This window comes from Xenopus laevis, chromosome 3S (genome assembly GCF_017654675.1).
Source record: "Xenopus laevis strain J_2021 chromosome 3S, Xenopus_laevis_v10.1, whole genome shotgun sequence".
Classification (NCBI taxonomy): Eukaryota; Metazoa; Chordata; class Amphibia; order Anura; family Pipidae; genus Xenopus; species Xenopus laevis.
The window spans coordinates 72,876,355-72,883,792 of NC_054376.1; the positions used below are offsets into that span (position 1 = coordinate 72,876,355).

The following is a 7,438-nucleotide window of genomic DNA, read 5'->3' on the forward strand; positions in this document are numbered from 1 at the left end:
AAAAGGTAAATAACTTGTTTCAAGTTCAGGGTAAGAGGTTAAAGTCCTGAGCCTTTTAAATTTTCTAACAGTTCTCTCTTGCTATAAACATTATGGCAATGTTTTGTGTGTATCTATGGAACATAACCATTATAGCTAATTGAGTTGTACTAGCATTAATCACTTCTATACTGCATTAACAGACAGGACTGGATTGGAAATAAAAAGCATCCCTGGCAAAAAAATCAAATCAGCCAACATATAAATGTGCAACATTGGTGGCCAGCTCCCCCCCCCCCCTACAAGTTAAAAAAAATTGGTGGTCAGGGCCCCCATAAATCAAAAAACAAATTGTTGGCCAGTCCCCCAAGTTAAAAAAAAAAGAGACATTGGTGGCCAGCTTCCCCCCCTCAAGTTAAAAAAACATTGGCCATGGTCCCCCCAAGTTAGCCATTGTCAGGGCACTCGCTCCTATAAACATTAAAAACATTATAAACATTAAAAAAACAATGGTAGCCAGGGAAGAAAAAAAATAGACCACTGGTATTCAGTGGAAACTTACCTTTAAACTTTGGCTGGCGGTCTTCATCCAGCAGCCTTTTCTGTTCTCCTCGGCGGCTCTCAGTTTTGGCTCCTATATGGCGGCTCCAGAGTTCCCCAGGCCCACTTGGCTATAAATGGAGCGGCCCACCGGGCAAATGCCTGAACTGACAAATTGTCAGTCCAGCTTGGGTAACAAGCTTCACTAGTACTAAGACATATGGCTGCCCACTTAATTTAGCAGAGTGCATCGCCTTTAAACCACAACACATATTAGGGGACAAGAAACAGAATTACACAGGTCATATTTGCTCTAGTAACAATATTTTCAATATGGATACCAGTGGTGACCGACCTGCAGCTCTCTGGCTGTTTTACTACTGCTCCCAGCATCCCACAAGCAGCCAAAGACAAATAACCCTGCATGCTTCTGGTCATCTTCTCACTGCACAATCTTTCCATTCCAAACCACTAACATATCTCAGAGCCCTATTCCAGTTCTTTGACAACCAGCCCAACCACGTTTATTATAACCCACTTTGTCTACACAGTTTTCTGTAATATTTAATGGCAACAGCTAACTGTAGACTCGCAAAAACTGAAATGTTTTGGAATAAACGGAGGGGCATGTTTTATAGAGAAAATATAGGGAATATAGTCACTTGGGATAATTCAAGGCTTGAGATCTATAAAATACAGAGTTACCAATATCACTTAATGTCCTTTGTTTGGTTTAATGACAGTGCTTCGAATTGCCTTTCTCTTGAGCTCCCTGCAGAAACTGTATCAGGGCCACTAATAAAGCTTATTAAAAACATTAGCATTCTACATGGCAAGATAAACCATATCAACAAACAGATACTGGTTTTCATACTATTGACCAGTTAATTCTATTTGCTGGTGCTATTATACCTGGGACCAACTTTAATCACTTAGGGTTAGATTTATTAAGGTTCGAATGGTAAATTAGAATTTTCCATGTTTTTTTGGTCAAAACTGACAAATTCGAATTTTAATTCACCAACTCGAATTTGAATTAGAATGTGAGATTCATCACACCTTGATCCTGGAAACTGTTCTAATACAAATATTCGCCACCTAAAACCTGCCAAGTTCTTTTACAAGTTAATGGCAGAGGTCTGTTGAACCATTTGAATATGTCAATTGCTTTCCTGACATTCAAGTTTTTTTTCAGAGGAAAACTCGATTCAAATTGTATTCAAATTTTCAGGTCATTCGTATTCGATTGAATATTGGACGTTCACGTTTTTTCATAAATACATTCAAATTTATTTAAAAGATTCACATAACTTTGATATATCTGCCCCTTAAAGTCTGTGTGAATACTGAGCACTTTAAGGGTACTGTCACACAAAGAGATATGCCACATGCAATAAATCTGCCCAACCACAGGCAACAAATCTCATGAAAATGCCATCTACTTGCCTAAACTTTGAATTGCTGCATCTGCAGCAAGTAACAGACATTTCATGTGTGAAAGAAGGCATTTGTTCATGTGTTTCTCTTGCGACAATCTGAAGGTTAGGTAAAGGAAAGCTATTTTCAGGAGATTTGTCACAACAAATGACTTATTGCTTTAGGTTGTGTATGACTGTCAGAGAGGTCTTGCAAATGCCCCACCATAAGCCATAGTGCTGCAATGTATTTTTAAGATTTTTAATCTATAGAGCCCTGGATGACATTTGACTTTGCAAATCTTTCTGCATAAGGACAGAAAGTACTGTATTCCATAGCTCTTATCTGGCTTCACTGTATGGCTTCACAGCAGCTTATTTACATATAATAGTGTTTCTGGAGCAAAACAACAACTTTAATAGCAGAGGGTAACTTGTACTTATGCTAACATGTATATAAATCACTTAATTTTTGGTGTTACTTGTTCTTTGTTACTTTGTTACTTGTCTTTTGTTACTTTGTTCTTTAATCAGTCAACTTGCAACACTGTTGCACGGGTCAGAGGTAGGAAGCAGATAAAGTAAATAGTCAAACATGAATTGCTTTTAGGCCAACACACGGGAGGGGGGGTTTTGGCCCGCTCGCACCCCCTGCTCCCCCGGTAGTTCCGCCACTGGTTTCCAGTTTCAGCCAACACCTACCTGAATAGTTAAATGGAACCATTGTGATTGGATTTTGGTTTTACTTTTGGGGTGGGGGTTAAGACCTTGTAAGTTGTCTAACAAATAAATGTCCATTCCTTCTTACTGAAGTGCTGCCTTCATTTATATCACAGCTTAGACTGCAGCATTCTGCCTTTAATGTATTTCCCTCTTCCTCTGGGGCAGCTGGCAGAACAGTTGGGCTATTTTCACTAGGACACAAATTTTGAGTTGATTATTGAATGCAAGTTTTTTTTTCAATGTCATCTAATATAATATTGTATTACTTTGAAACTGCAGTAAAAAAAAGCAGCTACTGTTTTTGCAAGGGGGCAACATATATCTGATTATACTCTCTGTATGTAAGATCTCCCATAAATGTCACAGTTTGCATCTCCATTGTGTTTTATGTGAAACAGACTACAAACATTGTTTCATGTTAAACAACCCAAGCATTAGTCCTGATTTCCAGTAATGTGGATGAACTGAACTTTTTCTATAATTTTGAGAGCATAAGATAATAAGAGAGCACTCTGCATATTATTTTCAAAATAGTCTTGGCTTTGTTCATGTCCAGTAAAAAATGACTTAGTACTTAACCATACTGCCTGTGGGCTCATCACTTAGTAGCTCATTAGTGAGCCCATGTATGGGACAGATTTCAGATTGCAGTGCATTTTTAGACAAAATCCACCCTCTGTGCTCAGACTCGTGAATTACAACTTTTGCCAGTGATTATAATATGGACTGAATCAGCTGTTTCTCCTCCAGTGGAAAATTGCTGATGGAGAAACTGTTGAAATAACATTAGCCTACCCAAAAATCCCCCTCCGCCTATGGTCACATGCAGAGGAGCAGAGGTCAGTCCAAATACACAGACATAGTCAAAAGCAGTCATTTCCAGGCCAACTTCCTCTCAGCTGCGTGTGACTGAACTCAAGCAGGTCTTATTTAAATCAATAGAGATAGCGCATGGAGTGGATCTGCTTCTCTCGGCCTGAAAAAAACACACCTAGGCTGAAAACATTGGCCTTAATGCCAATTCCATTCACAAATAATGTAATACCACTGAAAAGAACATCATTAACATAAATTGGAAAGTTGCTTACAGTTGCATTTTCTTTAACCGCGCAAAGAACACATTTTAGGTAAAAGTCCTATATAATTTTGTTTCCACAATTATAATTATGGAAACACACTGAGATTCATGTGAGTCACCTTGTTTGTTTGGTTAAACTACTTTTAATGTTTTTCACTGAAAATTTTACTCTCAAGATATGTAACTGTAATCATTTCTACATATGTAGAAAACTGTATGACAGGAAACCTGAAAGTTTTAATAAATACATTTTACAAAAAAATTTAATTCTAAGCATCTCTCAACTATACATTCATCGCAAACTTCCAAAGGTTTTAAAGTTACTTGTGAATGTAATTGCAAGCACAATCTGTATATCATGCTACATAAACCAGCAGTTTAACAGACGTGTGAAAAAGCATGCAAAGCATTCAAGGAAGTGGTGTCTTTGCTAGAGGTAAATTTATTTCTATTAAATAGTATCAAGAGTCCGAATGAGCAGTTCAGAAAGGGACAAACAGGCACCAGGTAGGTTGTCACTGAAGAATCCTGTACAGGTATGGGACCTGTTATCCAGAATGCTCGGGACCTGGGGTTTTCCGGATAACGGATCTTTGCGTAATTTGGGTCTTCATGCCTTAAGTCTACTAGAAATTCATTTAAACATTAAATAAGCCCAATAGGCTGGGTTTGCTTCCAATAAGGATTAATTATATCTTATTTGTGATCAAGTACAAGCTACTGTTTTATTATTACAGAGAAAAAGGAAATCATTTTTAAAAATTTGGATTATTTGGATAAAATGGAGTATATGGGAGACAGCCATTCCGTAATTCAGAGTTTTCTGGATATCTGGTTTACGGATAAGGGATCCTATACCTGTACCATGAAGAATGGTCACTACCCCATGAAAACAAAATCTAGCAGAAGGAAATACAGGCATTTCCCGGGTTACGTATGAAATATTGTCTGTAGGTTTTTCCTTGTATGTAAGTTAAAATATATCGCACATTTACTTATTAAATGCAACTTAGACAGATGTTTGTCTTAGCATAATATTTATTTTTACCTTTCTGTGCTCTGCAGTAGACAATACACACCAGTGGGGATTTCAGTTGATTAAAGCTAAATGCTAATAAAAGTCAAGCAAACCACGGTATGTTACTGTAATAGCCTCCGGTTGTAAATGTGAGTTGTATGTAAGCCAGGTGTTTGTAACTCGGAGACTCCCTGTACAAACAAACTGTAAAAGGTATAACTGAAGCACAAAATGGGCTTATATCTTACGATGTGCAAAAAAAAAAACAGTGAACAAATGCACCACACATTACCAGGCATCACAGCGTAATAAACGGCAGAGTACTTATTTTCAGTGATTGCATACCTCTGTGTAAAAATCTGATGTAAATGGATGCAGACACTTAGAAGTACAATGTCAAAATACTGTGTTTATTCATCATGTATTTCTGGAGATTTTACTTGCTGCTTGAGTTTTTCCCAGTGACTTTAAAAAAAATTACACAAGGTCAGAATTGGTGGATGGGCAAGGGCACACATGCTGTTTTAATGTTGCATTTTTAGAAATGTTAATACTGTCATAATAAATAAGCCAGCAAAATCACACTACACATTATCACGTTTTTTCAGCCACACAGCTTCCTCTTCCTACAATGTAATTTTCAGAAGTTCACATTTCCCAGAATCCCCATCTATGAAGAACCTCCAGGTGCGTACTTAAAAACGCCATTATGTACTGTTATTAGGGCATGATTTAAATAGGACACCTCACAAGAATTTTGCTGCCGCAAAAAAAAAAACGGTGTATTTCAGCCAAATGTATCTGCTACACTGTGGATAATATTCTGTTCTATGGATATGGAATTTTACTAGCATATTGGTACTTTAGTCAGAAAGAAGAATGGTGTTTATTAGCCGATAACGTCTTGTAAATACGGGTGGGTTTACTGAAGCACATACATAGAGCATATTTACCCCAGTATTAATGTCTATTATAATGCAATCAGGGTGTAACTACAGAGAAAGCAGACCATGCAGCTGCAGGGGGGGGCAGGAAGCACAGGGTCCCCTATTTCATATACAATTTTAATAAATATTGGTAAAAGAAGTCAACCACTAAATGACACATGTGCCCTTGTCGGTGATTGTTTGTGTAAAAAAAGCACACACCTTGATAAATCTGCCATTTATTTTACACTGTTTTTCTGGCATTAATTATTTTACACAGTATGAAAAATAGGCCCAAGAAAGTACTGTAACAAAAGATATAAGGTACTGGTCTTGTCACCTACAGCAATCAGCAAGTGCCAGTTATAAGTCACCTGTTTAAAAACATCTGGTTGCCATGGGTGACTAGCACAGGGCAAACCTTGCACCTTTTATTACATTACCTACAGTCCCACCATAGCAGCATGTAGATAGCACCTTAGCCCAGTAGTTCTGGTCTATTGAGTTGTGCTAAGGGGGGAGGGGGGTGTTACGACTAAGTAACCATGTCATGTGTATGAACATAGTCATTTGTAATTTAAAAGAGTGATTTTTCAAAAAAAGAGCGGCAGCTATTCTTGCATGGAAAATCCCATATATGATGAAGAATCTCCAGGGACAACTGTCCTTGCATTTTAGCATGTTCTAACAGATGTACAAGTGTGGCACAAGATTATATATATATATATATATATATATATATATATATATATATATATATATATATATATATATATATAGATATAGCACAGTGTATACAAATAGCACTATATACATGAATTAGAAACATAGATATATATAGATAGATAGATGATATTGGAATACAGCTTGCATTTCATTTAATGAAGTAGTTTAAATCCCCACAGAAGAAAACACTGTTGCATTGAAATAAATCTAATTGTAGCTCATGGCAGCAGAAATATGAAATAACAGAGCAATCACAATGATGAATGAAAGGTATAATTAGGGATACAACTCCCTGTAGCTTCTGTGACATTATGACAAGGCTACTGTGAATTTCAAGGCTGTCAGGAATCGACCAGACTGGAACATTTGCATATTATCTCCAAGAAAGAAGGTTCACTCTGGGTCACTTACCTTTATGACTCCTTGCGCTCGCCTCTTCCAATACTATATCCGTACTGGAGCTTTTAATGCTTTACTAATATGGTTACAATTTAACAGCAAGTGCAGCTCTCACTTACTTAGAGAACTATCAGCTCCTTGAAATGTGAGAAGCTACAGATAGGACACCAGTACGCCTGTGTAGCGTCCAGCCCCTTTCCAAGATTCCCTGGGTAACGTGGTTCTTAGCCGATTGACGGAGGAATTTCAAGACTAGAAAGAACTACCAACCCCACAATGCATTGCAGCGGAGCTAAAGGTTAGTTTGAGGGCGTTTGATGACTCCCACTGTGACAAGTGCAGTACAAGTGCGAGTCGTTGTGATGTAGCTACAGTAGCTGTGTCGTTCTGACGAGCGGGCAGAGTCGTTTGAGGGTGCAAGAAGGGTTATTGTTTAAGTTAATTAGACGGTGACTGTTCATGGCAGACTTTTAAAAAAGGTTTTTAATGTTTAGTGCTAATTGTGCAGCGCTCTTCTGTAGGGTTGTGGGAGCTGAACCTGTTGAGGTTGTGACATATCGATGCAATAGGTTTTTATGGCTTGATGAATTAACTGCACAGTTTATAATGATGGTGATGGTCCTCTTTGCATATT

The 7,438-nt window shown here is 37.8% G+C and overlaps 1 protein-coding gene across 2 annotated transcripts in view; it reads right to left on the bottom strand.

Moving 5' to 3' along the window:
• Positions 1–7,022, bottom strand: part of slc26a5.S (solute carrier family 26 member 5 S homeolog) — a 51,971-nt gene extending 44,949 nt beyond the window's left edge. The window contains exons 1-2 of one of the 2 annotated variants that reach the window (XM_041588492.1): positions 6,817–7,022; positions 5,099–5,218 (exon numbers count right to left, since the gene is read on the bottom strand). The gene's annotated coding sequence lies outside the window, so the exon portion shown is untranslated. The remainder of the gene's footprint in view (positions 1–5,098; positions 5,219–6,816) is intronic. The other variant, XM_018255772.2, reaches the window with a different exon arrangement.
• Positions 7,023–7,438: the final 416 nt, after the last annotated feature.